The following is a 16,730-nucleotide window of genomic DNA, read 5'->3' as shown; positions in this document are numbered from 1 at the left end:
TTTCTATGTTTAATAACCCAGAGCAGCTTGTACAGCACCCTACCCATATCCCTGACCACCCTGGAGAAAGCTCCAACATACTTGACCCCTTCCTTACAACTAATCCTTCTGTTCACACTGTTAATCTTTCCTCTTGGTTGGGCTCCTCTGATCACAGCCTTATTACCTGAACCTCTCCTCTCACTCTGGTACAGCCTGTGAACCCTCCAAAGAAACATCGTCTATGGCAGTATGGAGCTGCAGATTTCATCCGTACTAAATGCTCTCAACTCTCCAACTTGAATTCTTCCCACTCTATCTGGCACCTTGCCAAAAACCTTTGTAACAACTTTATTTATTTTTTTTATTTTTTTTATGTGTCCGACTCTTGGCATAGGCTTCACAGCCTGCTATCAAGGCCCAGCAGTCCTCCTACATACCATACACCTCTACATGTCACCACTTCGGCTCTAACACCCACCATCCATATTGAATACATGCTAGGGCTGTCTCATACAGGACTGGTGTATTGGTATTAGCAGGGGTATTTTTACGACATGTCGGTGGGACTTCTGGTAGATCAGTAAAGCGTGATTTAATGAAATTCAAATCCTTAAACTGTTCCCTGCCCCAGCCGGGATTTGAACCTGGGTCCGTTAGGACCGCACGCCACCTCTCTACCGGTTGAGCCACCTCCTTCCCTCCTCTTTTCTACTCTGATGGCTCTGTAGCTATTTCTTCTACTGATAAAGCATATCTCTTTGCTCAGACTTTCTCCTCCAGTTCCACCTTAGACAATGCCAGTGCTGTTCCTCCATCACTTTCCCCCCTCAGACTTCCTCATGGCTGACATTAAAATTTCTTCAGCTGATGTATTTTCTGTCATCACTGGCCTCAATACTAACAAGGCATATAAGCTTGATGGAGTCTTTCCTGTTGTCCTCAAGAACTGTGCTTCAGTGCTTACACCCTGCCTAGGTAAACTCTTTTACCTTTTTCTGTCAACTTGTACCTTTCCTTCTTCCTGTAAGTTTACTATCATTTAGCCAGTCCCAAAGAAGGGTGACCATTCCCAACCCTCTAGCTATCATCCGATTGCTTTAACATCCTGTGTTTCAAAAGTTTTTGAGTCAATTCTTAACAGTAAAATTTTAAAGCATCTTTCCTATCACAACCTTCTTTCTGATCGTCAGTATTGGTTCTGTCAGGGATGCTCCGCTGGTGATCTTCTCACCTACCTTTCAGACTCCTGGTCATCCTACTTTCGGGACTTTAGCGAAAGCTTTGCCATTGCACTGGACATATCAAAGGCTTTCGATCGAGTCTGACAAATTTTTAATTTCCAAACTGCCCTCTTACAGTTTCTATCCTTCTATATGTGCCTTCATCTATAGCTTCTTTTCTGGTCGTTCTATATCCACTGTTGTAGACGGCCATTGTTCTTCTCCTAGATCAATCAACAGTGGTGTTCCTCAGGGCTCTGTCCTATCATCAACTCTCTTCCTTTTATTCATCAGTGACCTTCTAAACTGTACATCTACCCCATCCACTTGTACGCTGATGATTCCACCCTTCACCTTCCATTCGGTTCCCGCAACGTCCATCTTAGCAATTACTTCAGCAAACAAGGGATGAGGCTATGGCGCACCTAATGTCTGACTTGGCTCGCATCTCTGACTGGAGTAAAAATAATCTTGTTTTTAATGCATCAAAAACTCAGTTTTTACACCTATCAAACTGACACAATCTTCTACAAGACTACCCACTGATGATTATTAATATCCAGCTTAATCCTGCATCAACCTTGAACATGCTTGGGCTTTCATTCACTCGGAACTTATCGTGGAAAGATCATATTGCATCTCTTGTCAAATGTGCTTCTAAGAAATTAGCAGTGCTAAGCCGACTCTGTACCTTCTTTACCCCTGCACAGTTGTTGACTTTATACACGAGTTTTATTCGCCCCTGTTTAGAGTACAACTCATGTGCGGGGAGGCTCCCCACATACAGCTCTTCTCAATAGGGTGGAGTCAAAGGCTTTTCGTCTCTTTAACTCTCCTCCTCATACTGGCTCCCTTCAACCTCTGTCTCTTCACCGCACTGTTACATCTTTATCTATTTTCTATCGCTACTTCAATGGTCACTGCTCCTCTGAACTGTCTGCTTGCATCCCTCCACCTCTACGACAGGTGGGTAGCACCCGTCTAGCAACAAACCCTAATCCCCCTTCTGTCCAGCTCTCTAATGCAAGAGTTAACCGTTACTCCCAGTCCTTCATTTATGCAACAGGTCATCTCTGGAACTGTCTCCATCCGTCTGCATTTCCTACTTCCTATGATCTCCAATCTTTCAAACGCAGTGTGTCCAGGCATCTCGAAATGAACGGATCTTGAATTTGGCTCTCTTTTGTATTGTTTTTTTTTTTTCTCGGAAGGAACGGTTTCCGGGCCCCTGGCCTTTGGTTCCTTCTTTCTTGCATTAAAAAAAAATAAATAAATCGCTTAGGAAGAGGTTCCAAGATGCCTCTTCACTTTCTACACGACCCATGAACACCAACACAAATACTCTTTCCTTATTATTTCAAAGAAGCCTTGTACAAACTTGGACTCCATAAAATGTATTCAGTAATATTACCTTTATGTGTAATGATTAACTTAACACTGAATGACTTGAAGACATATTGAATAACCTAGGAAATCAGCAGGATCGAACCGTGTATTCGGTTTTGCAATGTTTACAAAAAGCTTCAATCTTTGCTAGACTATAAAGAAAATGATGTTTGATGAGAGGCTTATGTTTGGAGTCGCTGTTTCTGTTTGAAGAAGTCATCTTTGTAAGACCATTTGCCTTGATATTTGTGTTCCATAACTTAACGACTAATGTAAAATATCCTCTCTGGTAGTCCGAGTACAATGTATTACAGATGTTCGTATTTGTGTGTGTGTGTGTGTGTGTGTGTGTGTGTGTGTGTGTGTGTGTGTGTGTGTGTGTGTGTGTGTGTGTGTGTGTGTACTTATTAGTGTGAAAAAGTAATTTTATATACAATGAATCAACGCAAGAAACCATACAAAATAACTGAAAACATACAAATGTAGTTACAGTACACATTTACTTTTCGCCAGAGCAAAGCAAGTGAGGGTACTGGAGTGCTCGAGTTTTCAGCATGCGATTACCTTTCACAGTTAATTCTTTTTCTCTCCAGATGCTTTCATGATACATAGCAAAGGCTTCCCTTGCTTGAGAGGAAAATACTTTCGGTTTATTAGGAAATACAGTAACATACCGGTATTTTTTACTATATCCTTTGCCTATGTGGAGAGAATAAAGAATGAGAGAACCACTAGAAGAGTGTATGTGAGTAAGGTGGTTTGGGAGCAGGGGGAGATCAGGAATAAGATGGGGGAATGGAGTGTAGAGATATATGAGAGAGGGGGTTATGAGCTTGAGGGAGGACAGCCGCTTAGCAGAGGACAGGAAGACTTGAAGGTGATTTGTTTGTGGTCACCCCTTACGGGATTTAGGCGTCTGACAATAGATAGACAGACAGATAGATAGAAACATCCTTGCTCTGTCGAGTCTGTTTTTCAAAGTTTAAAACAATTTTCTTATGGAAGGGCTTATAAAAAATCTCAAGTCTCCTTTTCTTTCTTAAGGAATCTTTTATTAAATGTTTGTTATTATTAGATGACTTTATGTGGCTTAGAATATACAGCATTTCATGTACTATAGAGGTTGCAAACAACATCCATTAGTCTTTAAATCCTTTAAGTCAGCTTCGGGGAGACGTGCTGAAGTTAAAGTGGTAAATGAAAGTCATATCTAACCTGCTTTATTTCTTAAAGCTTGTTGTAAGGTGAATAAATTGTATGCAGCAAGGATGTAATATAAACTGGCTAAATACGTTGATATCTTTCCTATTTTGCCTTTGCCATTCCTAGATGTTTTCCTTCAGCATAGAAGAGTTTCAGAATGTGTCCAGTCCAATTCCAGATCCTCTTTTTCTCTCAATAAAAGCTTCATTAACAGCAAAAATGAATTGAAAATGACGCTTGAGCTGAAGATTGGATTTTTTTTTTTTTTTTTTTACAAACTCGATCTCGCAACTTTAGTAACTGTCTGTAAAATATCTAGTATACAACCTAGTCAGTAACTTGCAGTATGAAACCCCAAACGCCGGTGGATGACTGATTCGACTCTGCCACTCCAACAGCCTCACATCCTTCATCACGGACACATTACCGGAGGTGTGAGTAGATGAGCTCGAAGCAGAACACGTGCAAACTAATGGCCAGGCCAGCCACGTAAACCACCAGTGTTCCCTGCAATGTGAGAGAATATACTTTTAGCAAACTGCAACATATTTAATACATGTATTACAGGTTAACTTAATATATATGAATAGATAGGCAGAGAGAGAGAGAGAGAGAGAGAGAGAGAGAGAGAGAGAGAGATGGATATGTGGATGGATAAATGGTTGGAAGACAAATAGATAGATAGCTGGATGGATGAGTAGAAAGTATGGTTCACGAAAGCACAGTGAGGAAGTTACCCATATATTGGAGAGACTTATTGAGGATTTGACGGCCATGGTTGTGGGTGGGTTGAGGCAGGTGGTCATGTTGGGGGTGTAGCTGTTGATCCAGTGGTCGTACATACCTGCTTCTCTCACTGTTATGATCCTGGAAACACGTGATTATGAATATGTTACGATAAACATTTCACCTTAACTTGGCCCAGATTTTCGTCCTTTTGTAGCTTTGTTCACGTAACTACTCTTTCACGACCAGCACAATTCTAGTGATAAGCAACAATTACAATTCCTTATTCAAAATGAAGAGATGGCAATTTTAGGCTAAGTTAATGTAAAAACGGAATAGCAAACTGATAACCTATTCATCCAAATAAACTTCATAAATATTAATTTTGTTAAAGCCGAATGATCTTAATCACCTCAGGAGTAACTTACCAGATCAGGCAAATAAAAGTGATGTATAATAGCTGACCTGCGGCTGACAGCGCTGATGAGTGGGCTGTCTTTGGGCCCCGCCATGGCAGTCATAGAGCTTAAAAACTTCTCACGTGCTAGATAGAAGTCACACTTTCCTGTTGGTACCAAGAAAATAGTTAAATATAGGCAAAATTAGTACCATGAATACACTATATGACCTTTCTGGTATATCTGTCAGCGGTCTTAAGATATAAGATGTAACATTTTCGAAAAACTGGATAATAAAAAATGTCATCTTGGTCAACCAAATACAAGCCAGACTGACGCTGAAACTACCAAACATTGTCTCGGAATAATGCTGACTACAGTTCTTTTATTATTGGGTCAGTTATCTAAATCGTAAGTAACAAAGGACCACAATTATATTTCCAAGGTAAAGAGAATATGAGGTAGTTTCACACCGAAGGGGTGTGGAGCAAAAACGTGTCTCGGTCTGTGCATGACATCACAGATAATCCACACTGAGGGTCTCAGCCTGGTAGTCAGGCCAGTCACTCACCTACCTGCCCTGTGACATGAGCTTCCCGGCCTCCGTTTTCTATAGTACTGCCGGGTGAGTTCAGTGACGATCGCAAATGGGTATGTTCTGTGAAAATGCCGACAGTTTGTATGCTATTTCATTAAATGTAGAGTTTATTTTAGGATAAGGATTTTGAACAGAGAGGCTCAAAACTCCAAGAAGGTAAACGCAAAAATCATACAACTCTAAAGATAAGAGAGATTTAAAATAAATAATTATGTCCTATATGGATTACTTTTATTTGCATCCTAAATTGCATGCAGTGCACCTAATGTCTGACTTGGCTCGTATCTCTGACTGGGGTAAAAATATGGTTGTTATTAATGCATCTAAGACTCAGTTCTTACACCTATCAACCCGACAAAATCTTCCACAGGTATACCCACTAATGTTTAATAATATTCAGCTTAATCCTGCATCATCCTTGAACATGCTTGGGGTTTCATTTACTCGGGACTTATCTTGGAAAGATCATATTACATCTCTTGTAAAATCTGCTTCCAAGAGATTGGGTGTGCTAAGCCGACTCCGCTCTTTCTTTACCCCTGCACAATTGTTGACTCTATACAGGGGTTTGATCCGCCCCTGTGTGGAGTACAACTCTCATGTGTGGGGAGGCTCCCCATATACAGCTCTTCTCAATAGGGTGGAGTCAAAGGCATTTCGTCTCATTAACTCTCCTCCTCTTACTGACTCCCTTCAACCTCTGTCTCTTCGCCACACTGTTGCATCTTTATCTCTTTTCTATCGCTACTTTAATGGTCACTGCTCCTCTGAACTGTCTGCTTGCATTCCTCCACCTCTACAACGGGCGCGTAGCACCCGTCTGGCAGCAAACTCTCATCCCTTTTCTGTCCAACTCTCTAATGCAAGAGTTAACCGTTACTCCCAGTCTTTCATTTATGCAACAGGTCAGCTCTGGAACTGTCTCCCTCTGTCTGTATTTCCTGCTGCCTATGATCATCTTTAACCCTCCAGTGTGTCCAGGCAGCTCAAAATGATCGGATCTTGAATTTGGCTCTCTATTGAATTTTTGTTTTTCTCTTGGAGGGAACTGTTACTGCGGGCTCATGGCCTTTGGTTCCTTCTTCCATAAAAAAAAAGAAAAAGAAAAGGTTAATGGTATGTTTTAAAGATATTATAAAATATGTCTTCATGAGGAACTATCTGTTTTCGAAGAATATAGGAATGTCATATACAGGGTCATACAGACACAGATCCGATATCACAGGTGCCTGTAAGCTACCTGATTATGAGAAAAACAATTGAAAATATTGGCAGAGATCACTGCTTGAGAGCATAGCAACACCAAACACCTACAAATGATTCATAAATCGCCAGATTACATTGGTATACCATTACAATCGTTTTCTTTCATGCTCCCATTCTCTCTCTCTCTCTCTCTCTCTTATTATCCTTGACGTCACAGCCTTTGCGCGAGCCAGGGGCGGTGAACCTACCTCTCATATTCTCTTTATCTTTTATATTTCCAGGTCAAGGTCAACCTTTTAACTGTCTTACGTCTCCCAAAATATAATTTAAAAATAAAGAAAATCCAAATGTTTTATTCTATGGCAATAGGGTTAAGATGACCTTTTTTGTCGTTTGTTCTTGATACTGGTGAGCCATTTTATGCAATGTAGGTGAGTCCCTAGTTCACTGTGTGGGTGTTCTAAGGTACATGACACTCCCATCACCTAATATAGACATGTTAGTGTAAGGGCAAATTAATAATGAACACACACACACACACACACACACACACACACACACACACACACACACTCTCTCTCTCTCTCTCTCTCTTTCTCTCTGGGGAGCGTGGTAGCTCAGTGGTAGGTGGTCGGGCTCGAGACCGTGAGGTCGAGAGTTTATGCCCCGTCCGGGTGGCTGCCGTGCTGGGAGGGGTAGCGCTCTCCCGTCACCCTAGCAGGGTATATGATCTAATGAGGTCTAGCTTGGGGGATTATTCCCCTCTCTCTCTCTCTCTCTCTCTCTCTCTCTCTCTCTCTCTCTCTCTAACTCACCTGTAACTGAAAAGTCCTGTGCTATCATCAACTTGGTCACGTCCTCCAAGCTCACTAGGGTGTGGTCCCCCCTCCTCACTTTGACATTCAGGTTCTCCGCCAGCTCAGAGACAGTGAAGGTTTGAAATCTACCTTCCTTCTGCAGATTATTAATTTCGCGAAAAATACCACTCTCAGCCGTCTGAAAGTAGGAAAATGACTGTCTTAAAGGCTGTATTTATAGCACCCATCTATACTAGGCTAGAACTGGACATATTTTAACGTAAAGTGCTCGATCGTGTTTTATGTCGCATAAGCACCAATCTTAACCATGTGGAAGTAACGAGATGAATGTCTTGAAGTGTGATTTATATAGCCTTTCTACAATTACCCCAGATTATACATATAGTGACAAATTACTCAACAGTGTAATTTTATATTTAAACTGGAAGAATAAACCATAAAATATTTTCCCATTGCTTTCATATGGCCTCTCATTGTCTCCTGCAGTATGACTGCTATTGAGGAACGGCTTGCCAAGAACATGACCTACTGATACGGAATATGTAAAATTTCCATTGTTTATCTAGGCCTACATGATCAGACAATTTACCTCAGATTATGTCCGAGTCTGTCCTTAGTCACAGTAGGTCCGCTGACTGAGAGAGACATGAAATACATCAATCTCCAGTGACGTTATGTGCTACTGTGCGAGCGTTCATGGGATAATTACTAACCTGAATAGTGTAAGCATGACTAGTTCCCTTCGGTACTAAAAATGTAATAGGGTTATCAACCACGTCCCTGAGAGACTGTATGGGCATTGGGATGTATCTGACGGCCAGGAGGGACACCAGGTTGCCTGTATAGCTACGTGTCAGCACCACAGTTGTCAGCATCCACACACCCAACACCACACGCTCCCATACCCACCATGTCCTGACAGGGCTGACATCTGAAATAAACAATCAATCAATCAATCATTTCCTGTGGCACCCTCGGGGATGCATAGGGCCTCGATGAACTCACACCACCACATCCTATCTTGTGCCAACTCCTCAAGATCTCCCCAACACTCATCTCCAGCTTCCCGTCTCATTGTCCTCACCCACGTCTCTTTTGGCCTTCCTCTACCTCTCCTACCAAGTGCCACCCACCCTGGTGTACCTCGTACTATTCCCTGTCTCCTATACACATGTCCTAGCCACTTCCATCGTGAGAACCTAACATATTCATCGACCGGCTGCACTCCCGTTATTTCTCTAATTCTACTATTTGGTATCCTTTCCCACCACTAAACTCCTAATATTCTTCTAAGTGCTTTGTTTTCAAACACCAAGAATTTATTTTCCATAGTCACTGTGCTGTACCAAGACTCGTGTCCATAAATTAAGATACTCCTAACCATTACCTTATAAAGTTTGATTTTTGTATGCACAGAAAAATTGTTATTATTCCAAATATTTTTAAGCATTCCCATAGCCTGATTAGCCTTCTTTAACCTTTCCTCGAATTCAAAGTTCAAAGAACCATCCTTGGCTAAATAAGTACCTACATATTTAAACCTATCAACTTGCTTTACAACCATACCTCTAATTACACATTCCTGCGCATTTTCCATATTCATATTGATTATTTCAGTTTTTCCACAATTAATAACCAAACCCACCTTGCGACCTTCACTCACCAAACAGTCCAACACTCTCTGCATCTCTTCTGGCCCATCACAAATCAAAACTATATCATCTGCATAATCTAAATCCAAAAGTTTCCTGTTCTCTCCCCAAAGTATACCTGCACCGGTTTCTGTTCCAACGCGTTTCATAATGTAATCAATGACCAATATAAATAGTAAAGGCGACAGAACACCACCTTGAATTACTCCGGACTTGACTTCAAATGAATCACTCAGACAACCATCAACCATCACTTTACAAAATGTGTCCTCATGCATGTTCATAATGAACCTCACAAACTCCTCTGGTATTCCATAATGTCTCATGGTCTTCCCCATAGTCTCTCTCGAAACACTATCAAAAGCCTTTTCAAAATCAACAAAATAAAAAAATGTGTGAAATAAACACATGAATTTATTCCAGATTAAGGTATAACTGAGTTATTACTTCATTCTGATAGTTCTCTCATGTGGTATCGTATTTTCCTTACTGCGTAATCATACTTAATAGGATTATTTTTGCCCCATATATGCATCAGAATATTTCTTTGCTCTCATATACCCTTCCCACATGGCCTTCAGCGACAACTTGGCTTAGAGTGCTGGGGTTTGTCATGAATGGTAAATAAAGAACATAATAAAAAACAATGGTAATATTTCTATGTATTTTCATTGTGATGTGGTTCAACCGTTAACAGTTGGCATCAGACAAACCAACATGATATGTCATTATCATTCAAGCAGATGATATCTCAGCTTCGGAAGTGCTATTGGAATTTTTTCTTTTGGATATTTTGCTACAGATTTTGTCACCAGTTTTGTCCCGCTTCACTGCTGAGTAGAAACAATAAATCAAGGCTGGCTTGCAACTCATTAAGGAACTTTGCAGCATAGGCTACCGAGTCTCTTAGTAATTTTGATCTCAGGACTCCGTAAGGTGTGGATAACAGCTCCCTGTATTAGTTACGAAGCCATCCCGAGAGTGTTTTCGTGAGGGATTTCTGTCATTCTCAGTAATGTAATTTGGTGGTAGAAATAGTTTTTTTTTTTTATATAATACTACTACTAATAATAATAATTCACTCCTGCATACATATGAATGTAAGTTATTATAATTATTCATGATAACTATTCTTATCCCTGACACCACGTAGTATCAAAACAAAACAAAATGCTTGGAATGAGATGTTATAATTAAGACGCCAAAGTGGTATACCTTGATGCAATAGTGCAGGTAATGAGATATTGTTAAGACTTTGCTGCAAGGGACCGAACGAATGCAACTATATGCCTTCATCAATAATGCAGTATAACTGTACAACCACACATTGTGGTAAGATGGCAATACTACCCTAAAAGTGACAACTTCCACCATAACATATAGGACAGGCTGGAGGTCTTACCTTGTTGCAACAGCACTCGAACGCAGCTGGATGCCTTCACCATTAGCCCTGTACAATGACAAGCCTGGGTTTGTAGGCAGGAGTAAAATATTGTCATTACTGCAAGGACCCCCAATAAAGCCGTAAGAAGAGCTGCCCAAACACGAGGATCCAGGGGTAGTAGGAAGCTCCAGGGATTCACCTCAGGCTTACGATGGCCAACGATCATCCTGCTGCATATGATGTCGACGGGGAAAGTGAAGTCCACTACCTTGGCTCTGGCGACAGTGATGTCGAAGAGGCCAAGGCTGATGTCCACTTCCTGAAATGAAGAGTTTATGAGTATCTAAAATACAATACTGTCAGGTACTTCAGAATCACACATGTCTTCCTGTCTACCCTTCTTGACATCAGTGTCTCATGACTGTTTGTTTTGTGTCTCGTCCTTTGATCTATATGTCTATCCATCTTTCACCCTGTATATGCATCTCTAATAACAGTTTAATCAAGCTGATCTTCAGTTAACTGATTAAGTGGCAAAATATAAAGAAAACAAGAAGTGGTGCCAAGGCACAGCAAACCCATCCCCGCGAGTCATTTTTGTGCTATGTACAAACACAACAGAATATTTAGTCAAAGATTTCACCTATCAAATATGGAGTAAATCTGGTGAAAATTTAAGTTTTAAGCCCATTTGAAATTTTAGGCCCAAACCACGTGACACTGACCCCCCTACCGCTAACTGGCGATGATCTGCCTGATGTAATGAGGCTTGTTATAGGATGCTGACTTGAAAGATGCACCTTTAGGTTTGGGGTTCACATCAATATGACGAATTTGACAGGAATTATGGCGAAAACCTTTTTTTTTTTTTTGGGGGGGGGACGGCTTCAGCCTGGGCCTTTGCCCAGTTTGGCCCAATTTTTTATCAGGTGCTCAGTGGGTCATAGCCCATCATCCTTCAAATTCTTGTCAATATCGAACCAGTAGTTTTCGTGTAAAGTTGTCAATAGACAGAAAGACAGACAGGCAAAAAACAGACAATCCTAGTGAAAACAACACCCGTCCCCAAGCCCCTCCGGGGCGGGGACGGGTGATAAATGATTTACTTCACATCCAATACATAATGATACAAGGCTGTAAATGGACCTACTTTCCTCATTGACATTCCAATCATGCCGGTCCAGGACCCGTCAGGCTGCTCCACTCCCCACGCTTTGTCAGAGGGGGTCACATAGTCGTATCTGCAAAGTTAGTGACAAGAAAGGAATCTAACACCACTTCCACATTAACCCTTTGAGCTTCAAATGACTATTTCGATCGTCATTTCAAATCCAACTTCAGTGATTCGGATGACGCTTTTAATCATCATTTTAAGAAACTTATAAAATATTCACCATAAGTCGCATTAACGCATCATAACAAAGAGGTTCTAACATGATGTCACGGTTTGGTTGCTCTATGTGTGGCGGTACTGCACAGCCGGTAGGACTCATGGCTTTGTTTCTTTATAACTTTATTCTTGGTGAATATTTTTCTACAGCAAGGCATAAATTTTTTGTTTTTTGCCTAAATTCAACTCGTCACTTTGACTTTTTATTTTCCTTGTTTTCCTTTTATGAACATATCACGATAAATTACAACTATTTAGCTTCAAAATAACACCACAACCAGCATCCTGTCGTAAAATGTGTATTTACACTGACCGATCAAAGAAAAACATCGCGAACCGAATATGCGGCCAACATTAAAATAAAATTGTGCATCTTTTTCCTTTCGCTTTAGTGCACAATGAAATGCAAAAATTACCATAATCCATACATCACTGTAAAGGTAACTTATTGTATTTTTGCATGGTTTAATGTAAATTTACATATCTTTACTCATTATTTTTTGCCGAATATTTTGCTACGGCAAGGGTTAAAATCTTTGCTTTTCGCCTAACTTCAACTCATCATTTTGACATTTTATTTTCTTTGTTCTCCTCTTTTGAACATACTACGATAAAGTACAACTATTTAGCTTTAAAATGACACCAAAACCAACATTCTATCATGAAAAGTGTATTTACAGAGAGCGATCAAAGTAAAATATCGGGCCGTGAAGATGAGGGTCAGCGTGAGTGGCTGACTCTGGCACAGACATAATCTGCTTGACTCAGAAACCTGGTAGGGTTAAAATCATGGTTATATATATATATATATATATATATATATATATATATATATATATATATATATATATATATATATATATATTGTTACAGAACAGAGAAAGATAATGTACACTTTAATAGGAATACTAAGAGTCACTACTGTCCCGTAAAGTTCCAGGTTCAAAACAAAAGAGTTAGGTAAAATTACAAGTTAAAGTTTAATGCTCAAACTAACAACAAAACATTCAGGACTCATAAGGATAATGTAATGGCAAAAAACAGGTTAAATATATGGTTAACTGCAATAGCCTCTATTAGCATGAAATTAGCAAGAGTAAATTTACCTAAGTCAGCCCTGATAAAATGAAAATACACTGGGTAATGCTCAGTTAATGCAAGATAAATTATTACAGATACAAAATAGTATTAACACTGCCTGACAAAATGAATCCTACATAAATTACAAAAAAACCTCACTAGGCCTACAAATCAACACCTTATGCTATACAGTACAAGGAAAAAATGCCATAACAGTTATACTCAAATTGCACAGCTGCTAGATGGTTGGAGACTTCCGGAGCACTCACAACAATAACTGTACAGGGGAGGACAGAGATGTGAACAAAATGAGGAGTAGATCTAAGTGGCAATTAATGTAGAGACTGAGCTCATTATATAGGGGCCGGCAGAGCTTGATACAACTTGTAAGAAGGACGTGCAAATGAAGCCATGGAGACAAAGAGTTGACAATCCCGCTCTGAACAACAGAAAGAACGACTTACTCTACTATAACGGTAGAAGGGGGGGAGTGAGGTAGAACACGCTCGTGATCAAACAGGCAGCACACTGTACGTTAAAATTACACAAAGAATGATGAAATCATAGGCTATGTAACACCTCCCCACAACGAAAAAGAAATTTATAAAGGAAATTTCTTTTTACTCTAAAACAATCTGTCTAAAGTCTAGATAAGCAATCTGCAAAAACATTTTCTTTCCCCTTGACATGTTGTATGTCTAATGAATACTCCTGAAGAAGTAGACTCCATCTTGTCAATCTCTGATTTTTATCTTTAAACTTACTAAGGAATTTCAGTGGGTTATGATCGGTATAAATGACTATGGGGTCAAAACCAGAACACAAATAAAATGAAAAATGCTGTAAACCCAAAATCAAGGCCAAAAGCTCTTTCTCAATAGTTGAGTAGTTCTTTTGAGGTGGAGTGAACTTCTTACTGTAATAAGATACAGGGTGTTCAATACCCTGATCATCCTCTTGCAGCAAAACAGCCCCAGCTCCTGTATCACTTGCATCAACAGCCATCTTAAAAGGCTTAGCAAAATTTGGAGTAGCGAGCACTGGCTGACTTAATAGAATAGCTTTAAGTTTGTTGAAAAAGGATTCACAGTTATCGGTCCAGACAAATTTAACTCCCTTTTTCAGTAGGTCTGTAAGTGGTGATACAAGAATAGAAAAGTTAAGAACAAATCTCCGGTAATAACCTACCATTCCCAAAAATCTTTGCAGCTCTTTCCTACTTTTAGGTCTGGGAAGATCACTTATAACCTGAACCTTAGCTGCTGGTGGTGCAACATGTCCATCACTAATTACGTACCCAAGGTACTGAACTTTAGCTTGACCAAACTCACACTTTGATAAATTAGCTACAAGATTAGCATGAACCAAACGCTCAAGAAATTTACTGACATGGCATAGGTGATCTTTCCAGTTGTCAGTGAAGATTAATACATCATCAATATAAACAACACACCCTGCCAAACCCTCTGTTACAACATTCATGAGCTTCTGAAATGTGGCTGGTGCATTCTTCATACCATATGGCATTACTGAACATGCAAAAGTCTTTCCTAGTGTTACAAAACATGAGATCTCCCTAGCACGTTCAGTCATAGGTACTTGCCAGTATCCCTTTAACAAATCAAACTTACTTATGTACCTAGCCTTTCCGATCTTGTCTGCAATCGTCCGCGCAAGGGAGAGGGTAAGTGTCTGTTTTGGTTATCTGATTAACACGTCCGTAGTCGATGCAAAGCCGCTGTGACCCACCTGGCTTAGGGACTAGAGTGACAGGAGAACTCCACTCGCTCTGACAGGGCTCAATCATCTTGTGGTCCAACAGGTAGCCAAGCTCTTTCTGGATGAGAGGAACTTTCACTGGGTTCACACGGTAAGGAGGCAATTTAATTGACTTTGCGTCTCCAACATCGACATCATGCATCAACACAGTGGTTCTTCCTGGAGTAGCACGGAACACTTGCGGGTACTCCTGCAGTAATGCCGAAAACTCATGCCTTTCCTCGGGAGCTAGATGAGAAAGCTTAGTCTGGAGATCATTCATGATATCAGGATTCTTCCCCAAACTATCACTCAGGCTCATGCTGCATGGGAGAGCTTCACTTGCAGACTCGGGTGGAACAGCTACAGTGCAGACTGGATTATTTTCGTCCTGCCTGTGATATAACTTTAGCATGTTGATGTGACATAGTTGCTTGTTCTTTCTACGATCTGGTGTGGCGATGACATAGTTGACATCACTGAGTTTCTTCTCCACGAAATAAGGACCACTAAACTTGGCTTGAAGAGGTTGCCCATGAACCGGTAGCAGAATCAAAACCTGATCTCCTAGCTGAAAGTGGCGTAACCTGGACTTCTTATCATACCAAGTCTTCATCTGCTCCTGAGCAGCTCCTAAATTCTCTCTCGCCAGCTGTAAAACAGTGGACAGCCGTTCTTTGAACTTCATCACATACTCCAGCAGGTTGACGTCATCTTCCTCCGACAGCCAGCATTCCTTGAGTAACTTAAGGGGTCCTCTTACTTCATGGCCAAACAGTAGTTCAAAAGGTGAGAAGCCCAGTGATTCATTTGGAGATTCTCTTGCGGCAAATACGACGAATGGAAGACCTTTATCCCAGTCTTTCTGATGTTCCAAAGAGTATTTCTTGAGCATCGATTTGAGTGTTTGATGATATCTCTCCAACGCTCCTTGGGTCTGGGGATGGTAAGCTGAAGACGTGATCTGGGTGATGCCCAACTCTTTCAGAGACTGCTTGAAAACATACGACATGAAATTACTTCCCCGGTCTGACTATACCTCCCTGGGCAGACCAAACTTTGTGAAGAACCCTAGCATTTCCTTAACCACGTTCTTTACTGAGATATTTCTAAGTGGAATGGCTTCAGGATAACGAGTAGCCATATCAATCAGGGTCAACACATCAGAAAATCCTGAAGAAGTCTTAGGAAGAGGGCCCACAATATCCACCAACACACGGGTGAAAGGCGCCTCAAAAGGAGGAATGGAAACCAGAGGTGCAACCTTTTCGGTCTGATTACACTTCCCCACAACTTGACAGGTGTGACAAGACTTACAATACCAGGAAACATCCCTGAAGATACCTGGCCAGTAGAAGTGTTTCAAAATGCGTGCCACAGTCTTCCTCACTCCAAGGTGTCCTGCCAAACTTAAATCATGAGCCACTCTAATAATATCCTGCCTACAAACACGAGGGATGACAACTTGATGTACAACCTCCCATTCACAGTCGGCTGATGCTGTTGGGGGTCTCCACTTCCTCATAAGTACTCCTGACTTTATATAATAACAAGTAGAAGCACCGGCTGACTCTTCCTCACTGCAAGCAGAGTTAGCTAGACCTTTCAACTCAGGGTCAGCAACCTGCAACTCAACCAACTCTTGACGAGACAAATTATCAACACTACGGGGTGCTGCCTCATCTGGTGAGTGGTCCAAATTAGCAAGAAAAGTGTCAGCTAGGATAACATCATCATCATTATCCCCTAAATCACCAGTAACTTTAGACTTAGCCCTAGTGACAGCACATGCAGGGAACACATCAGGGACATCACAATCCTGGGTCGCAGCCACTGGCTCACTAGACAACTGAGGAGCTGGACACACTTGACTTCCACCAATATCATTTCCAAGTAATAAAGTTACACCTGACATTGGGAGTGTCTCAA

Source organism: Coenobita brevimanus, chromosome 40 (genome assembly GCF_032717465.1).
Source record: "Coenobita brevimanus isolate Jiangsu-jjx chromosome 40, ASM3271746v2, whole genome shotgun sequence".
In the NCBI taxonomy this organism is placed as follows: Eukaryota; Metazoa; Arthropoda; class Malacostraca; order Decapoda; family Coenobitidae; genus Coenobita; species Coenobita brevimanus.
Note: the sequence above shows the minus strand (reverse complement) of the source record.